Genomic DNA, 21,765 nt, shown 5'->3' on the forward strand with positions numbered 1-21,765 from the left:
GATAACGAGGTTAGTTCAATCAGGGAGGGTGAGGTGCTCTGCTAGTGATTTAGGACTTCTCAAATTTTTGGGTGCTCAATCGGAGACACCTTAAAGGGGTCTGATTTTTTTAAGTGCTGGGGACCCACCCACCCACAGAAACTCATGCTCCTTTAATATGCCAGGCTGAGTATCCAAAAACTGAGGCACCCAACTTCACTAGTCAAAACTTGGTCCATTGGTAATTTACCTGTGTTCTCCATCCTGGACTACTCTTATAGTTCTGTATATGTACTGGTTCTACTGTAAGTAGACACTTTTTTTTTTTTGAAAGATTTAGAGTAAAAAGCAGCACTTGGAGTTATGTTTACTTATGCAAAAGCCAGTTTAAAAATGATCACTATTGTTAAATCCAACACTTGGCCTTGTCTAACTCCACTAAGGGTTTTGGAACAGTTAACTGGAAACATAAGTAACAAAAAATGACCGCTCAGTTTGTTGACTCTCTCACATTACATTTGCTTCATAAAGCACTCACGACTTTTAATGAAATTGCTAAACTAACTAACTATTTATGGTGCAGTATCTGCACTGTACAGTATATCTAAGTCAGCAAAATACTTTGTTATATTCAATAAGTGAATTTACCACAGATACCAGAGAATGCTTTAGTACTAAAATTGGCTTCATATTCTTAAAAGAACCCTTAATAATATATAGGCAGAAAAATTAGCTCATTCACTAGTAGTGTTTTGAGTGAATGCAAAGTATGGGACCTCTGGGAAGATTCAACCATCACCCATCCACCTAGAGTTTCAATCACATAGCTTTGAGGAATAAGAGGAAAGAACTCATTGTCTCCCTATGGGTGCTCCACTGTAGGCATATCTTTGCTCCTGCGCTTCTAATTGAAGATTTTAAGTAGCAGTGTCCGTTCAGCCTGGACATGCGCTCTCCCCCCCTCCTTGTGGTCTGCCTCGAGGCTATCTAGCACTGCACTGGCAAATGCCCCTTAGTTCCTTCTCTACTGCTGAGCCCCTTATGGAGAACTCTGAAGTAGAGGGCAGATTGTGGAGCACCCATAAGGACACACATCTCAAAGAACCATCATTACTGCACAAGGTGAATAACTTCTTCTTTGAGTAGTGTCCGTGCGAGTGCTTCACTGTAGGTGACTTTACAGCAGTATCCCACATAGAAGAGTGGAGTCTGCTACTACAGAGTACTGTGAAGCCAAAGATGGCGTGGGAGTCCGAATCTTCAGTGATTGCACAATATTCTGTGAAAGCGTGGACAGATGCCCCAGTCACTGCTCTGCAGATTTCCAAGATAGGGACATCTTTAAGGAAGGCAGAAATTGACCTCATGGAGAGTGTATGAATTCCAGAAAGAGAGACCAGGTTTCACCTTTGATATCAGTGACCCATTTGGATAGTCTTTGAGAGGCTATTGCGGAGCCTTTAATCTTTCTGCAAACTAAAGGAAGAGTTTAGAAGACTTCCTGAATTCCTTAATCCTGCCTAAGCAGGTTAGTACTCTTCTAACATCTAGCATATGCATAATCTCCTCCCTGTTGTCAATGTGGTTTGGGGGGAAAAACAGGTAGATGGATCTGTTGATTCATATGGAAAGTGGAGGCAACTTTATGTAGAAAGTTGGTATGCAGCCTCAGAGTTACTTTGTCTTTAGAAAAGATCGTGTATGGTAGGTGGGCCATTAGAGCTGCTATTTTTCCTATGCACCTAGCTAAAGTGATTGCAATTAGAAATGCTGTCTTCATAGATGGATGTAAGAGAGCAAGTTGCCCTGGGCTCAAAGGGAGGTCTAGTCAAAGCTCGGAGAACTAGGTTAAGATTCCAGGTTGGAGGGGGTGGTCTCACATGCAGGAAGAGATTCCCAATGCCCTTAAGGAATCCACGCATCAGTGGATGAGCGAACACCAAGTTTCTGTCTACATGATGGTGGAAAGCCATTATGGCCACAAGATTAAGGGAGCTGAGCGACTGTTTTGACCTCTTGAGGTCTAAAATGTAGTCTAAAATCAGAGGGAGAAAAGAGAAGGTTGGGTCTGGTTGCTTAGAATTACACCAAACTTGGAATCGTTTCCATTTTTGTAGTTAAGTACATTGAGTGATCAACTTTTGGCTGTGCAGCAACACGTCTGTCACCTCACTGTTCGAGATCAAAGACGGGGGTGGGGGTCGGGGTCGCCTGCACAGAGCTAGATAGCCTAGAAGCAGACCACGAGGGAGCGAGAGTGTATGTGCAGGCTGAACGGACACTGCTACCTAAAATCTCCATTTAGAGGCAAAGGGGCAGATACACCTACAGTGGAGCACCACAGGGACACTACTCGAAGGCGGCGGCTAAGCTAAAAAAGCCACAGCAGCCCTTTCACAATTTCATACCTAGAAAGTGGGAAGAAACTCTTTTGCTGACTAGTTGCTGCAATAGCCCCTAAGGTACAGAGCTGTGCATGCACTGAAAATGGGGTCACCCAGGAAGTGGAAGAGGAATATGAACACACAGTAGGGACTGAGGCAGTGTTCCTGATATGCTTAGAACCAAAAAGCTGATCTTTCCTCCATATCCCCTCTGTATACCAGCTCCCCCAACTCTCGTCAGCAGTCTGGATAACTAGGGGGTGCTTGCTCGTCTATCAATTTGAACTTGTAAAAGCAGAGTCAGCAAGTGGATTTGATAAAAGGAAGAACTTTAAAACAAACCCCATTGATGTTTCCAAATTATATTAGTTCCTGTCCCAGCATCATAGCCTTGCCTGGTAACGAACTGTGCCACAATTATGCTTTTAACCCATGTTCCCCCAGTTTCGTTTGCATTAAACGGTCTCATTCCCTTATGATGCAACAATTCACATTCTGGAGAGAAGTAAACTGGCCAGGCCTGCTGGATAAGGGAGCACAACTGATCTGCCCCACTGAAAGCGAGACGACTGGTTGTGACAGGGAGCAAAACCTTAACAGCTGAGCTATCAATGGTTTTGAACAGCAGCATCTGACAAAATGTACAAGTTGCGTGCTCATCATGCCAGTGATTAACTGAAACCCTGTCACTCACAGCCATGGAGAGGTCAAATAGGCAGGAAGGAGACTGCATAGCTTTTTAGATACAACACATCTCTGGGCAACAGCATGATCACAGATGAATGATGTGAGCAGGGATATACTTGCTGCACAGCAGCAGGAAGAGCTCACAGATCATTGTTAAGTATGTCAGGTCAAAACAGGAGTGGGTAATTTTAGCATCTCCTAGCAATTGGTATGTTTGTTTACCTGCAGCGTCCGCAGGTTCGGCTGATTGCAGCTCCCACTGGCTGCGGTTCGCCGTTCCAGGCAATGGGGATGCGGGAAGTGGCAGCCAGCACATCCCTCAGCCTATGCTGCTTCCCGCAGCCCCCACTGGCCTGAAACAGTGAACCACGGCCAGTGGGAGCCATGATTGGCTGAACCTGCGGAAACTGCAGGTAAACAAACCATCCCATCCCATATCCCTGACAGACTGTGTGCCAAAGGTTGCTGATCCCTGGTTTATACCATACATATCCAAAGTAATGATTTATTTGCCTTATTTTCTTTGATCTTTCCCCTTTAAGTCTCTGTCAACATTTTCCTTTTGATCTATACTTATTATTATGCAAGATGTGACATCACTAGTATGGCCCAGAGCTTAACAAAACCCACAGGGACACAAGTGCATCACAAAAATCAACTGATGTTCTGAATGGAAACCACACAAAAAAGATAGAAACAATTTAAGTATGTCACATTGGAGCATCAACTGGTTAGTGCTGCCCCTGTACATTTGCTCAAATTGGGAAACAGCATTTCTGTACTGAAGACAACAGAAGACGTTTCAATTAGTTTGCAAAGTTAACATTACGAACAATTCGGAGGGGGAGGGGGCGTAAACCAGTAGGTACCCTAAGTGGGAAAGGGGTATCCAAAGCTGGTATAATGTTGCCATGGTTTTAAGAGATGAGGGTTAAAATAAACATTTAGGTTTGTATATCTTGTATTTAATAAATATGTAATTATTTAGTTTTATTTTGAATGGAAGGGTATGAGCATAAGCAAGTACTCAGGCCAGATATAGTAAAGGGAAGAGGCCAGGGATGAAGCAGCAGTGTGTCCTGGTTTTCAAGTCTTACAAAATTATGGTCACCTTACACTGAAATTAAATGGAATAAAAAGTTCATGCTTAAAAACTGAAATGACATTCAAACTATTACTCTTTCAGTGTCTTTTTAACTAAGGACCTGTAAAATCCCCAGCGATCCCAATCTTGATTGAAGCCTTATTAGGCTAGGTACTGCACAGACATATGAAGATACAGCTCCTACCATTAAGAGCTTATGAGTAATGTTTGGCTTCCTCCTGGCAAAATAAATAAATAAATAAATCAGAACCTACTTAGTACATGGCCCACCCATGCAGACTAGACTGCTGGATTTTAATATAAAAGACAACATAATTAAAAAAAAGCAAGAGAATGCCAACACAGGCACAAGAAAAGAAGAAGGGAAGCACAGCATTTATCATTAGTATCAGTCCAGGGGCACATGGACTGAACTGCTAGGACGCTTCTAGTGTTGACATGTAATGACATCAGAAGACTTTCATGTCAAATTCATCTTTGGTTTAATGCCATTACAAAAAAATTTATGAATTTGGTTCAATTTCTCAAACCCTGTAATGTGACATTATGTTAGATTCTGAGCTTTCAGAGTAGACAAGTCCCAGACAGAGTAAGCCAGCGAACTGCAATGTAAAAGTCACCACTAGAAGAAGGGAGAAGAGGCTAGTTTTTTATTTCTTAAAATGTAAAATGGTTGTACAACTGTTTATGATGTATAGCTGAACATATACTGGCAGAATTCAAAGTTGGCCCTAAACTTACCAGTAAGTAACTCTTTAGATAAAGATCACAACAGAAAGATAGAGGGGGCCTGGAAGGAGCAAAACTACATTAAGCTATACCTACAAAAGCTGGCAGTTCATCTTGAAGATTTAATGGTAAAAAGCAATTGAACCTCTCACATTACACAGTCACATACATAAATTACAAGACAAGACCTTTAATACATTTACTAGTATACTATAGAACATAAGAATGGCCCTACCGGGTCAGACCAAAGGTCCATCTAGCCCAGTATCCTGTCTTCGGATAGTGGCCAGTGCCAGGTGCCTCAGAGGGAATGAACAGAATGGGTAATCATCAAGTGATCCATGCCCTGTCGTTCATTCCCAGCTTCTGGCAAATTAGTAATAAACTATAAATTAGTAATACAATTTAATTTTAGTTGTGAAAATAATTTAATTAAGTATGCTTTAGGATGCATTAATCTTGCTTTATATTGTGTGTTACACTCACTCATTAATTGACAATATTGAATAATGGGTCTTCCCATCAGTAGACATTAGCAAGGCCCTCCAAAATAGCACACCTAATTTGCACTGCAGTACAGCAAAATGAAACGCATTTCAATTTAGAAGCACCAATAGTTTTCTACCTTAAGAAAAGCTTACATTAAAGCTGTACAGGGAGGATGCTAACATCTTTAAAACATCAAGCATGAAAATCAAGTGTTTGGTACTAGACAGAAGGGCTGTATAATTTCTGCATTAAAGATAAGATATGTTTGACCCATATCATGCTTACAATAGATAAATTATTCCTGGTACATACCTTTATTAAAAATACGAATAGGGGAGGTATCTTTGAAAGCTGTCCAAATTAAAAACTTAGGCACATGGTTTCTGCCCACTTGCCCTGGCAACTTTGAAATTCTCAGAATGAAATGTTAAAGAAAGCATTAATATGTCATTAACTTCAATTGTATTGATCTTCTTAAAAGGAAGACTTTTAAAATTAATTACATAAAACCTTTATGGTATCACTCATGAAATCACAAAGGAGACGGCTAACTTAAATAAATCAGATATTTAAAGTTATCATCAAGTCATGTTAATTAACATCAAGTCATGTTAATGTTCTCTCTTAACTAAACTGTTTGTAGGATTTTTGTCCAGGAAAATTAAAACTAGGGGTAAAAATGAAATAGCACTATGCAAAAGTTAAAATGATACAAGAGAGTGCACAAGTGCAGGAAGAGAGAGAATTTCATTCCCACATCGACCTTCTCTTATCTTCCAATTTTAAGATGTAGTAGTGTTGGCACCATTTGCTATAACAATTAGTTGGCTTATAAAGCAGTTTTCTCCCAGTCTATAGCAATCCAACAAGCTCAACAGCAAGGAACAATTAACCCCCAACTTGCAGAAATATAGAGGGGAATTTAACTTTGTATTAGTGCCACTAAAAATTAATATTATCTGGGTGGGATATTCCCAGATTAATGGACACACACACACACACACACGCATCTGCATGCAATAAACTTCTTTCTGGGACTTCAATCTATAAATCTGGAATGATGGAAACTGAATAGCATCCCTCCACACAAAAAGGGGGGGGGAGGAGGAATGAAAGTTGAGAAGGCACTGGAACACACTAAAAAGTCATCAGTAAGGAAAAACAGCTATTTAGGTTACTCTGTTTGGTAAACAAATGCAGGGAGAGTCATACCAGCTTTCTACAAAATTTATCTGAATAAATATACTCACATTCAGCCTTCCAAATTAATGGCTTAAGTGAAATAAACTAACTCTGAAGTTCAGAGGCCCCTTATCATCTGCAAGGCTGAAATACAAAGGCAGATCAAATTGGCAATAGTTTTTACCGCGGTTTTCAATAAACTCCTGGGAGCTGACATGCCTTAAAGGTAAGGCATAATACTGAAGAAGAAGGTTCCCTAGAAGAGTCCTCATGATTTGAGAGTGACAAGGAACAGTGTGTGGGACTAAGCATCCTGGCAATCCTGGAAGGTTAAGTAACATTCTGGGCTGAGTGCTACAATTGCCATTATTATTGATTCTGTCACTTTTTTTTCTCCACATCAAAACTGCGGAGTCATTTCAAGTGCAGGAATGGTCTGTCACTCCTCAGTTTATTCACAGCTATTAACCAGAATCTGTTCCATCACGCGCATTTTAGTGTATGTAAAACCTGATCATGTCATATTCCTCCAACCTCCCTTCCTCTCCTATGAGTCACCCACCTGTTGCAGCTTGCCGTAGAGGCAGTTTATTATTGATTGTCCATAAGGGCATATTAACTTCATTTGGACTACTCACAAACAAAGTTAAACACACGCAAAAGCTTTTGCACTATTGAGGCCAAAGACTAAGCTCTTTGGGACAGGAAACATTATATGAGTGCACAATGGGAACCCAGCTTGCCAGGGGTATCTATCACTACCATAATACCAATATATAATAAATGGTCTCTATGAATAATAAGATACAGTTACCAAACTCTTCCATTTCATTTCATCTTACAAGCCGAGGCACAGTACAAGTCAAGATAACCCACGTATTTAATCATGCCTGGACAGCATAGCTGGTACCCATTAGTCCATCATAACCATAGCCTTTTGTCCACAAAAACTCAAGTGCCAGAGAGGTAACCAGAAGAAATCTTAGAAGGCTTTTCTGTAATAACATACCCTTCTCCTACTGCCACACAAGACCAAGAGGTTTGATATATTCCTGTGCACGGGAAGACAGGGACCCACAAGAGTAATGACAAGTTTGTTAAACTTCTGAATTTCTTCATTAGATAATGGAGGGACCCCTTTATGGAAATCCTTCAGCACAGTCTCAGGAATCACCAAATAGAGGCATATCCACCCACAACTAGACAGGCACATTAAACTGATGCTTTATAAATAATTCAGCTGACTTGGTATAGAATCAAAGAAGTCCTTCTGGCAATTGTGAGCTCATGTTTGTAAACAGGAAATTTCAAGAAATCCTGTGCAGCATCTTAAATAAAAAGAAGAACTTTTTGGGCGCTTTTACAAACCAAGCACATTGCTGGCCCTTAAATAATCAGTTTGAAACAGAAACAGACTGGAGATATAGAACTTTTTTTTCATTTGCAGACCCCCTAGAACATTTCAAATGGAGGTGCAGTCCCCTTTGAAAATCTTGAAAGTTTGCAGACCCCCAGGATCCATGGACCACAGGTAGAAAACCAATGACATAGGAAAAACTATTGGCAACTGAACAATTATATTGTGGGTTATAGTAGCAAGATCTCCTTTGCAGTTTCTTAGAGGACTGATTCTGCCACCTTTAAATCATGCTGAGCTATACTTTACTTCAAAAATCAGTAGGCCCAGACACTGACTGTGGATTACACAGCACGAGGTGGCAACTCAGCTCCTTTGTAAAGAAAACCCTGCTTCTAAAGCATATGCTTTTTCTTTGATTATGTAACACACACAAATACTAAGATTTCTACAAGCCCCTTGTAATTGCAAACATTTGTTCTAAACCACACTTGGAAAATTATATTTGCTCGCTCATCCAGGGCGTATATTTAAAAAAAAACAACTAATTAGTAAAATAGGTTTTTCAGCAACATCATAGTAACCATGGGCAATGCAAGCAGATTTGATGGATTTTTTTTTTTTGACAATTTTGCAAAGCTATTCAAAATCGATAAAAAGCAAGAAAAACAAAGAAATGCTTAAGTGAAGATGCTAAAAAACCATATTGTTTATGTAGTCCAAATGTCTCTGCATATCATCTTAAGTATATACTATAAAAATGCCATCGTAACTTTCTCATTCTACAAATCAAGGACCACCAAATCGGTGTCCAAGTGTATTAAAAATGAAATCATTGTTACTTGATGCCCAGTTGGTCAGCCTGTGCACTGTAGTTAAACTTCACTGCCCTTTCAGGGCTGGGGCATCCACGCGGAGTGAAAAAACTAAAACAGGAAGAAGCTTTTTGCCATCTTCGCCCTCTAACAGCAGTATCTAGTGGCAAAGGAAGCATACAGCAGTTCTAATAGGTTATGGCTCCTTGCAGTGGCAAGAAGAAAAAAAAAACATTACTGCTGGAACATTAAAGACTGGTTAAACTACTTTGAAATATTTTGAAAGGTTGGGAACAGTGATTTTAAAGCACTAATACTGTTTAATAATCAGACATTGGGTTTGATGGAAACGAAGCCAGCAGCAAGATCATTAGAACTCTGGCTGGTGGCTAAGCCTTGTAAATGGCATCTTTCAAATAACACCTATAAATAAAATGGAGGCTCCAACATGGTCCTACAGGGTACAGTAGTTTAAATTTAAGAAGTTACTGAAAGACAACTTTATAGCAAAACAATTTAAACCACACATTCTGAATACCCCCAGATGGAACAAAATTTTCAAAGTTGTAGAAAACAATATCCTCTTGCATTAAACGTCCTTTCACTTAATGGTTTAAAAAAAAAAAAAGCTCATCCTCATACCCTAATCCTGCAAACGCGTAACTCCATTCATAGACTGAGATTAGTCACATGAGGAAAGTTACATATGCGCATAAAAGTGTTTTCAGGATCAGTGGCTCAGTTTCCAGCAATACACTTCAAGTGATGTGGATATCATTGACACTTAAGAACGTTTGGGGTGATCCAAGACAACTGTGGTGTGAAAATATCCGCTACAACTACATGCCTGTGTTAGAGGTTGTTCAGGTTTTATGGGGAAAAAAGTTTGGCCAGACATGGGCAGGATGTAATGGTTATTACAGACCAGTACTTAATCATCTACAAAACTCAGACCATAATGTATTTTAAATATAAAAAAAGCATCTAGTACCTAAAAAAAAGCACTTCCCAGGAGTCTATCATAGCTTAAATTTACTACTTCTTGCACAGACATTCCCCCTCAACAAATGCACATATTTTACGCACCAAGTACAAGAACAGTATCATGATGCGAAAACTAAAATAGTACAGCCAATATTTAACGGCTATTAAACTATACACATAATACCACTATATCCACATTTGCATGCTGTCACTTGTTAAAATGTTGTCTTGGATGGGCCTCTCTTTAAAGTATAAAGTCAAGCTAAAATGTAATGCTAAAAATTCCAGCATCAGCTCCTCCTCCTGAGAACATTTTTCATTCACCGATAGTCTAGTACACATACACTTCAAAGTTGAAGCTGTGATTAATATTGCATATGGTAAAATAGATACTTAGGAGACATTGGATAGTTAACAAATCTCGCTGTTGCATTCATAAACCCACGAGCAGTAAACTAAGTACAAGAAACAAGGGCACCATGCAAAGGCAGAGATGGAGAACAGAAACTATGCTACAAGAGGGAAAGAGCCTATTAGAAGTGAAAAATATCTTCACCAGCAGCAAAAGAAAAAAATACTGACATAAGTGTTCCTTTTATTTATTACAACTTTTTCCCAACATTTGTTCAGTTGTGATAGCTCTAGGTTTCTGATAAGTGGGGGGCTGGGGTTTATTTTTTTAGTGTAAACTATATATTTGTTTCCCTATCTGGTTGGTGGTACTTAAATCTCTGTTTACCTCCTTGGAGGTCTTTTTTTCAAATAGGTAAAGAAACAGAGTTACGGGTTTTTTGGTTTTGCTTTTAAATATAAATTCCTTGTGTGATTGACCCTATGTCAGGTACTGGCATCAGGATTTGGAGGAACATATTCCATCTCTGATTGAGAACTAGGAATGACAAGTCAATGGGGGAGGAGGGCAATGAAAATATTTTGCCTTGTTATACTTTATAAACCTGGTTATTGTTATTTATAAATTTGTAATGCAGTAGCAGCTATGGCCCAAATCAGATATTAAGGACCCCATTAAAAAAACCACACACACAAAAGGGCTGTCAATCCTAAACTTGAAGATTAGCTCAGAATAGTTTTGTGCTCTGCATGTGTAGACCCATTCATAGTGAAAATAGTGAACTGCATCTCGATGAGGAAGAGAATTGCTTTTCTTGTATTTTATTGTAAGCAGCCTGGGACCATGAATTCTTGAAGGCCAGGGAAAAGTAGATTAGTCACGGATCATATTGGAACAGGTGAATTTTCCTGAGTCATTTAAGTTGGGAGATTTCAAGGGGACTTTGTAAGGGAAAGAGACATGCTTACCATCCAGGAATTAATTTGAGAGGAGGCATAGGAGCTTTGTAGATCTTTTAGTTCTCATATATTTGGACATATCTAGAGCACAGGAGGGTCCTTAACAAATCAGCAAGAAGGCTGTTCTGGCAGAAGACTTGTGTTGAGGTGGTCTAGTCCAGTCCATCCCATATCACATTTTTCAGGAGACAGGTTTCAAAGATCACTGCATGCCCACAAAAACAATTAGACTATTCACCGAGTAAGGTGCTACCAGCATAAGCAGGAGCATCATAATCCAACTCGTAGATACTTGTGGCTTGGATTTCAAGTTTTTACTTCATTTATCTATTTTCTCTTTGTATAGATACATACCCAAGCATAGGTATAGATGCATATGTGCATATAAAACAAATATTGATAGTTTGCAAAGCAGCAGCATTCTTGGGTAATACTTTGGTATTTGGGTAGTGAAGACAAAGAAAAAAGATGAATTATTTATAAAGTGCAGTGGTTCACCCAGCGAAGCAGATACTGACAAACAACAGGAACATCGAGAGAGACAAAAAACAGGTGGGCAGTTCAGGATAACACAAGGTAGCATAACTACAATACCAGCCAGACACTGTTTTGTTTAAAGGTAAATGGAGATTCAAAATCTGGCTCAGTTCAAATCTATCTGAATACACAATGGGCTTCTTGTGAGAGACAGGAGGCAGCTTAAAATGCAACAAATAAGATCATGAGGTATGGGAAACTAGCTGACTCTCGCATCCTATCATCAATCATCATCACCACCACCCTGCAATCAGAGTCCACAATTTAAAAACAAAACATCAGAGATTGCCAGAGGTTGCTTTCCTGGTTATGGTCAGTAAGACATCTACTCTGACCTCAATGGCAGCCTGCAGGTGGTGCTCTACACTGCCATATAGGAAACTCTGGTTTGATTCCCGGCCTTAGGTGACACCATTTCAGACATCTTAAGACTCCCAAGTAATTTATATTTCTGGGCAGCAATTTGGGATTTGATACCAGGAAAACTTAATTCCTGAATTTCCCAGTTTTTCACTCCCTGAATAAATACAGTATTACTGTGTAGTTAGTTCATTAAGCACTAGGGTAAAGGTTGCAGAAATGCTTCTTAAATTACCCCTCAGCTAATTAGAAAGATGTTTTGATTGGTACTAAAGTGACATGACTAGTGTATCGCTATAAAAATGATAGGAGTGAACAGGGTAGACTGATTTCAATCAATGACTTAAATCACCAATTTTAATCAATTTAAATCAGCAAACAGGCAGCGTTGATTTAAATCATGTTTTGTATTTGTACTTTAATTATTTTCCTAAAGAAAAGTAAAGTCTCATGGGATGGTAACAATTAAAACATGTTGATTTCCAACTAATTATAGCCTTTACACTAAGTTTGGTGCTTCTTTTTGCTAGCCAGGATGATAAACAAAAGTATAGAGTGATAGTGTAAGCAATTATAGAGCTTAACTTATATTTATTCAGATTCTTAATTTTTACCTTTTTGTTAGAATGAAGGGGAATGATACAAGAAAAAAAAATCTAGTAAATAAGTGCAATTTGGATCAAGCTTTATTTGGATGGAAATTCAAACAATTAAAAATGCACAAAAATAGCATTTTCAATTTCTTTCCAAATATTAACACTACCTTAAATGTTCTGGATACATAAGAAAAAATGTTTAATAAATATTTTTTTTTCATTTAAAACATTATACAAAGGAAGTATTATCTAGTCAGTGAATATTGATTGTTCCTCGTCACCATGTCCTTTTAGATTTTAGAAAAAGTAGATCTCATTCTTTTGTTCATGGAAGAGGAAAACAAGCTTTGCTGCTTTTTACATCTCCCAATTTTTTTCTTAATTTTGAATGAACTAGTCATTGAACTGAAATAGCTGAATAAACTGAAATAAGGAAAATATTCTCTCTGCACCTGCAAAAGAGGCTACTGCTGTCAAAAGCTGGGCTAGCACTTCAACAAACTTGTACCAAACGCTTAGTCAGTGACTTCCACCAGTTCAGTGGTTTCATTTTCTTTAAAACTTTCCAAACAAACACGTACAGCTGAATAGTTTTTTTATTTAACTTAAAATATTTTACTAGATTAGAGTTTAGGTCTTAATATAGGTTATCAATTGTAAATAGGTATTTTTTTTAAAAAAAGAAACCTGTATTTAAAAAATGCAATTTAAATATAAAAATCTGATCTAATAAAATCTGATTTTAAACCACCCTGTTAGTGAACAGTCTCCAGAATGAGTGTGAGCAAGGATGAACTCATTCTGCACAAAATTTAATAGAAATAATTAAAAATAAAAATCTTGGGATTTATACAGGTGGAAATGAGGTATATCCCGGCAAAGGATCTCATCACTGCCAGTACATAACTAACTAACAAAGGATGACAATACATAGAATTCTGCTCAACATATTCTGTAACGAAGGAAAATACTGCATTGACCTAAGTAATATAGCAGTGGACAAACCAGAGTCATGGGTGTTTTGCAGGTATTTGATTAAGATTAACCTTACATAAAATATACACATTGCTGTATTTGCCAAAATCTACAACGCAGTAGTCTATACTACCCTGAAAATGTAAAAAACTTTTTGGAATCCTAGGTACCTACTTTTGGGGAGGGATGGTTCATGAAAAACAAAGTTAACAATCCACAATAAAAACAGCAAGGTCTTCCCAATGCTGTAGTAGGCCTTAACTTCATGAGATAATGTAGCCTCACAACAGCATGTAAATAATCAATTTTTATTAACAAATTCAAAAAACAACTTGACGCATGGAATTGTTCATCTGTCCTTTGTTTATATACACAAGTAAATCTTGTACCATTATTCCTTTCTGCTACAAAACCTTATTTTCACAACTACTTATTTGGAAAGACAACTTATTTTAAAATCACAGAAATTAAATGTATGAATTTAAGTTGTACAAATTTGTAACTTTCAATTTCTGGTTTTATCATCACAATGAACTATCTAGATGCATTTTTTTTTCTGTTTTAATTCAACTTTTTAATATCAAAACACTATACTCAAATCACAAAGATTTTGTTTTTTAATACCTGATTTACATGTTTAAAGACTTTGTAGTATTAAAACCCCATTCTGTAACCATATTGATATAACAATAGTACCCAAAAAAAGTTGAGTTACTGGATTTTAAATCTTCGTTAGTGGCTTATTTTTACAACCACTAACATGCCACACATAGAACATGAAGTCATTTTTCTGTCAAGACTAAAATTAGATTAATTGTGGGTTTCTGTATTATCTGATGGTGTCTTGTTTTCAGTTCCTGTACTTCTCCGGACCTCAAGCAAGTCCCTCTTTACCCACTGTCTTGAGATTACTGAACATTCCATTTGTACACATCTCTGATCATGCTCCACTCAGTTTACTCCTTTGCATTTCAATCCAGATTTTGTCTCTTCATCATTGTGACCCCAGGACCTCTTGATGCCAACTGGCAGACGGCACAGAGGAGGTGCATGGAGGTTTACATCTGGTGCATGGGGATATCCCGGGTCCGATGTTACGTAATAATATGCCAAAGTGTAGCATGTGAGGTCTCCACCAACAGCCATAAAACACTGGTCATCCTAACCATTGTGAGATGTCTGTACAGTTAATATTTAAGGAGTTATGTATCTATGCTGAAAATTATGCCTACAAGTCGAAGCATGAAGGGGCATCTGAATATTTAGCATATCTGGCATGTAAATACCTTGCAACACCAGCTACAACAGTGCCATGCGAACGCCTGTTCTCACTTTCAGGTGACATTATAAATAAGAAGTGGGCAGCATTCTCTCACATAAATGTAAATGAACTTGTTTGTCTTAGCAATTCGCTGAACAAGAAGTAGGACTGAGTGGACTTGTAGATTCTGAAGTTTACATTGTTTTATTTGAGTGCAGTTATGTAAAAAAATACTTCTATGTTTGTAAGTTGCACTTTCACGATAATAAGATTGCACTACAGTACTTGTATGAGGTGAAATGAAAAATACTATTTCTTTTCTTTTTTACAGTGCAAATATTTGCAATCAAAAATATAAAGTGAGCACTGTACACTTTATATTCTGTGTTGTAGTTGAAATCAATATATTTGAAAATGTAGAAAAACATCCAAAAATATTTATAATAAATTTGAAGTGGTATTCCATTATTGTTTAATAGTGTGATTAAGATGCCAATTAATCATTACTTTTTTTAATCTAGTTTGTTTTCCATTAATTGCATGTATTAACTGCAATTGATGGCCCTTCTATAAACAAATTTAAGTGGAGCAGTGATCTTGAGATTAAACTGGTAAACTGTGTACTATTGCTTTGAGAGTAGCAGATCTCTGAATTCTGAGTGTCCAGCAGAACATGGGGTGGACACCCCAGAGAGATGCTTGGAGGGCTCGGTGGATGGAGTGCACCTATTCCTTGCCTATAGAGGGACAGCAAAGCCTGTATAGGCTGAGAGGGGAGTGCTTGTGTTACTCAGGGCTGGTGGAGGAGTCAAGAAGCTGACCCCTGGCAGGCACAAAGTTTCCTCCCGTAAAGGTAGGTGGTAGCGAGATGCCTCACAACGCTGAGCACCCCCAGGAACCATCACAATCATCCTTTGTAACTCAGTCAACACAGATACCCAAAATCCAGTATGTCTCCAGATTGTGTCCTGTTACTGTTCTCTAGTAGGTAGCACAGCCAATTCTTATCATCCCTGTTCAGGAAAGTTCCTAAGCGTGTACTAGAACATGACTATGTACTTAAACTCCACTGAAGTGCTTTTCTGGACAGGTATGCTTTCCTGAATCGACAGCCACAGGAACTCCAAAAAACAACAACAGGTCTATTTTCTGAGGTTCATAATGTTTACATTACTTACCATTTATTTAGTTCCCAACTTAGCTTTATTTCCATATTATCCTCTTCATTAGTGTATGTTGTACATAGCCATTAGAAAATTACTGTAAATGTAGGAATAGTATAAGCCCTTAGTACAAAGAGCTAAGATTTCCAGACACTAAGCCTTGCATCCTATTTCTCACCCTCCCATTTCTGTCACAATTCTAGCAAATGTGTTTATCAATAATAAAGTATTGTAAAGAACCATCCTAGAGTGGGTGGTGAATGAACCAATTTTTTCCAGATCCTTTCATGATTCCATGAGGAAAGTACCGGACTTTTCAAAATAAGCCATTTAAACTATGCTCTTGAATTATGCTCCCTGCCACTATGCAGCAAATGCTCAATAGAGCTTTCCCACACCAAGAATCGGCTATTTAATTAATACACATTATATATTTCAGTTTATCAAGATAAGGTACTACTGAAAAATCAAGCAAGCAGAAGAGCCTTTCAAATAAATTTAAATGTCTCTTTGATGAAACATTAACAGTCAAAATCTAATTTGATAACTGACAGCATGACATCTATTTTGACAAAATATCTTCTAATTTTCAACTGTTAAATACAAATGCTGACCAAAGCGGCTACCACTGTTAACAAGGAACATTTGCTTACATTTTCTTATACCCAATTCCAATAATACATAAGAATAAGTTACCTAAACTCAGTATCCAGAGAATTCTTTCCAGAGACTACTTTTTATTAGCTGATAATCACTTTGAATGAACATGGTAATCTTGTTTAGAATTCCGGGGTCTACACAGATTGTGTCCTCTTAAAATTTACACTGCCTTGTGGACTGAAGTGCATCAAGTTGCATTTTTTTACCTTTCAAATAATGTTCTGGGTTCCACAATAAGATGACCAGATCATCAGCACATCTGTTTAACCATATGTTTTAACTCCATTTGTTCAAATATTATTCACATTAGTTCTATACGTAGATACAATGTTTCTTCCCTGGCCTGGGCTAGGAGGGAGAGTGATCAGTTGCTGACAAAGTTAAAGTTACACAAGGAATTCACACTAAAACGTAACCTATCTTAACAATTTGCATAGTCTGGTGGGGCATGTCCTCTGGATTCTAAATATACATTAATTCCCCCCCCCCCCCCAAGAAAGCTATAATTTGTGAGATGCTATAATAAGAGCTTCCCTTATTGCTCTGCAACAAGCACCTTACTCACACTGTTCACATGGTCTTGACATCCATTTGCTTGGTGCACAGACAAACAAGAGATAGCAATGTTGGATTCTACTACAATAGAAAGAAGGGGAGCGATAGAAAGAAAGTACATCATCAGACCATTTAGAAGTATTTCCTCCCCCCTCCCCCCCGATTCTAAAAAGAGGGGTAAATAATTATGAAGAGTTAAAGGGTCACTGACTCTACCTTCAAGTCCAAAGTTTAAAAACATAGTTAAAAATGTTCTCGTTTCTTTTTGGTTAATTATTTTAAAAAATCCACTCTCCTAGCCAAAACTAAAGATTTCGGAACCATTCCGCATATGCAAACGTATCACACCTCTGAAGGGAATACTAGTGCAGCTTCCCTTCAAAGTGTGGTTGACCACACAACCACTCCCAGCTCTTCATAGTCCATTTGCAAGAAAAGCCATTTTGTGACTTCATGTTTGTGTGCATCACTAATTCCATACCAAATTTACTCAGCTCACAATAAATGCAATTTTTCCAAAACGACAGCCCTTCAATCTCACACTGGGCTCAAAGTCAAGCTGGGCTCTCTCTCATACCTCATCAGTGATAAAAGTTCTGCAGGCCAAATTATGCTCTGAGTGCCACTTGTGCCAACCTACTTTCCTAAGAATTATGCCTTCTATCAGTTACATGTGAGCATCCCATTTGTTGTCAGTAGAATTTCAGATATGTAATAGATGGTATTATTTGACCTTCAGCATATTACTTGCTATTAAGCATGAAAAGGAAAGAGCCCAACTTGATTTTCAGAAGTCAGAGTAAATTTGCATCAAAGACAGATAAGCAACATCTATTTCACTGTAAACTGAGCAAACCTGAGATGGCATAAGTGATAAGAATGAATATGGAACCCCAGAAGTGTTTTCCCTGCTAAGCAGTTACTTCTCAGAGTATAACCACATTGTAAGGAAGGGAGAGATCTCCAACAGACACATTCAAGAGATCTGGAGTAAGCATCGATAATGTGTTTTCTCAGCGCTAATAAAGAGGATTAGCTACAGTTGGGGCAGCAATGTTGGAAAGATATTGGAAAAGAGACTTCACATCACTCCCAAGACATTGTATCACAGAGTCAGGATACAGACTGAAGAGGATGGACAGAAGGTATGGAGGACTTGATGGTGTACTGGGACAGCTTGAGGGACCAGGTTATGACTTGCAGAGGAAGGGAGAGGGAGATGCCAACAGTCAGGATATTCTTAATGGGTTGAGAGAGGAAAGTCTGAACTGGACAAAGAAGTCAGGGTCACTAATTGCTAGAAGTAGGCACCTATAAGGAAGGTAGGGATCACATAAAGGAGAAATAATTGGGATTGGGTAGTTCTAAAACTTAAGGAAGTTGAGCCAAAAATCAGGCAAACAGAGGTGAGTCAAGTCCCAAGACATTCTGCTAAGGCCTGGGCTATAAGACACTAGCATCATAGGGTAGGATTTCTTGTTATAGTCCTGGTATTTTGGAGTCAGGATAAAATAGACAGAGTGATCACCTTCTCCGAACATGTATGGAAATCTGAAATATAATATAAACATAAGGAAACAGATTGTTTTAATACCTTTATTAATATTTGATAATACATAATCAATTGACACCTTTCTAAAACACTCCAGAAGTCAAGCTGCAGGTTTCGGAGTACCAAAGATTACATTACACAATGCTGGTGCATAGAGCAGAAGTATCAAAATACCAACAAAAAACTATATTATTTTTTAAAAAGTGTTAAAAAAAAATTATTTTCATGAATAGAAATAAATTTTATATGGATAGTTAAGTTTCCAAGGGGTTGTAACAAAGCCAAGTAATTTTTTTAAAGCTTTTTTAAAACTTAATGTTGTCTTTAGAGACTTTACTATTAAAACAATTCTCAGTTGGTGTGCAGAGTAATTTAGATTATCCTTCACCAAATAAAGTTATTTAATACCTATATTCAGAGAAGGATGCCTATTCAGGAAGGGCACTTAAGCATGTTCTTAACTTTAAATCAATGGGACTTAGTCACATACTTAGGTCCTCATCCAGGACAGCACTTATACCAGTGTTTAAGATCACATATTTTACCCTTTTCTTGGATTTAAAGATGTTTAGTCCTGAAGCTCTTAAGTAACTTCTACAATTGAATTTTAAATCTCTGGATGCAAAAAAGTCAAAATAAATGTACCTATAGTAAATAAGCTATTCAATATGCATAAGTGAGATACTGATTTCGAAGTAAGACAAAGACAGCTTTCTTTAAAAAGTGAAATACATCTTCACTTTTGATTTACCACACTGAACTTTATATGGCATCACCACACAAACTGTGTTTGTAGATTAAAGAAATCAGTTTAAATAAATTTATTTTAAATCAGTTACTGCAGTTCCATATTTTAACAAACATTTTATCAATTTTCTAAAAAACACTAAATTATACATTATGTGTATTTTACAGACTATATGACTACAGCAGAAATCAGGATGTAGGCAATAAGCACTTTGATAGCTATTCTTGGCAAAGGAAAAGCCACATGAATGATTTTTTTAATCTGCAAGGGCCCCAATTTAAGTAAATCCTCTGTGAATGGCTCACTATGTAAGTATGTATTTAAGCAGCACTATCTAAACAATTATTTTTAGACAATATACTTCAACTGAAATGCATTCCAACATAAGAAGAAATCACAACTGCCATGAAGCAGTAGCCTGGGGGCTATGTTAAGATTGTTAGGCAATTTAGGTATGCTGGTTGATTTAATGAAAGATCTAGGCATTAGTTAAAAATGTTTCATGGTGAACTGATTTAAGAAACTAAGTGGAAGGAGGCACAAGCATCTGATTAGTTTATTCCAACTGCCAGAAGCAGATCATTGGGGGGGGGGGGGGGAGGAGGGGGAGAGGAATATATATGCTCTTCCACTCCTGTAAAGGCTAATGTTAATCCCCTATAAGAATTTCCAAAACTAGTTTTGGGGTGGTTTTTAGAAATCTGAAGCGCAAAAAATAAACCTTGTTCTTCAGAAAAGTTTGCCTACGACGTTCAGTAATATGCTTCAAGTAATGCCAGACACTTTTACTTATTTCTCAGCTGATCTGGCACCACAATAAACTGAATTTGGTTATAGAAATTCTCTTATAAAGAACTGTTACATACTGATTTTAACTATGTATAGAACAGGCTTTCCCCCAAAACACCTTAAAAGGGTGACAAGCCACACTGAATTATATTTCCCTCCGCATTTCTCTCCTGAGCCCTCCAAAACACTTAAATTTAAGTTAACAATTTGCTTCAATTTGTAGAAATTTCAAATGTGTAATAGTGTATATTTTGACATTTTGACAATTTGGGCTCAACTCTTTCCTAAAAACCCAGAGAAGGAGTAACTGATTAAATAAATCCATTATTTTCCATAAGTTCTCTTTACAGATATACTTGATAGTTACAGAAATTGAACCAGAAGTGCAAGGGGCGGGTGGGTGGGCGGGGGAATTGGTCTTATAAAAGCAGCAGTGTCTGGAGCACAAGAGAAGCAGGTTTCACAGATTCCCCTGAGGTCGCCTATGCAGAGGATGATGAGGCCCAACTTCACTTAATTTGAGATTTGAAGATCTGCTCACGGTAGTACAGCTGGAGACTTGCAAGCTTTATCCATGTATTTACTTGAACCCTGGGTCAGCAAGGTAAGAGGGGCCAGAACAAACAAACATTCCGCACAACACTTCAACGAAGAACTACAGGAGACCAGAATGTCTCCTGAATGAACATTTATTTCCTAGGAGCTATAATCTGTCTGGGCTTCCACCCCAAAGACAGCTAATATTCTGGCTCTAAGGATTCTGCATGATCTGGAGAAAAAAAAAAAAAAAAAAAAACCACCACCACCACCACCTCCTCTTCCATAACCCAATTTGTATCAGGGAATCTTACTTGTGAAAGGTCAAGATTCAAGAATAAAGTCTCATCATCTGGAATCTTAGAAGGCCCTCCTCAAGATCTTTCCACTGAGGGCTCATGGCACTGAAGGGCTGAAAGTTCATGCAGCAATTTTTGGGAAGCGAGGAGGGAGAGAAGAGCCACTGGATCCACGGGGTAGTATTGAGTGCAACATAGTTCTAGTTGAATTTTCTTGGTATGAAAGAAGGACTGGGGGGAAAAGGGGCCGGGACCTTTGAGGCTCCAAAAGCCCTCTTAGAATCCCATAGCTCATTGAAGGGTTGATCTCTGTGGTTACAGCCAGGGGACACCCACAATAGCCTGTCTGCCTCAGCTATGACACAGGTGGAGATGGGGAGGTCTGGCAGTGGGCAGTCTGAGGGAGAAGCTGCTGCTGCAGCATGTGGTGTGAAGTGAGGAGGGAGAGCTTACAGTTAAGCTCCCACTAAAAAAAAAATCTCACACTAAAATCATTCTCTGGGCCATTGGCATAGCTGCAGGGAAGGGTCAGCAACATCCCCTTTGATCGGTGAGAGTTCTTGCCCTGGCACCCTGCTCCATTGTAGTCACACAGGCAAATCAAAGCATCAGGGGAATTGCAAAATCCAGCGATGCGAGAACTAGTAAATCAGATTTCCCTGGCTGAGAGAAAAAGAGTGTCTGGGTCCGCCTACATGGTTTCCACAGTCA

General features: G+C 38.2%; 1 protein-coding gene across 13 annotated transcripts in view; it reads right to left on the bottom strand.

The window, feature by feature from the left end:
* The window catches only part of TSC22D1 (TSC22 domain family member 1), a 142,372-nt gene that overhangs the window by 77,098 nt on the left and 43,509 nt on the right, over window positions 1-21,765 (bottom strand). The gene's annotated exons all lie outside the window — the stretch shown is intronic.

The sequence above is a fragment of the Chrysemys picta genome, chromosome 1 (assembly GCF_011386835.1).
Source record: "Chrysemys picta bellii isolate R12L10 chromosome 1, ASM1138683v2, whole genome shotgun sequence".
NCBI classification, from domain to species: Eukaryota; Metazoa; Chordata; order Testudines; family Emydidae; genus Chrysemys; species Chrysemys picta.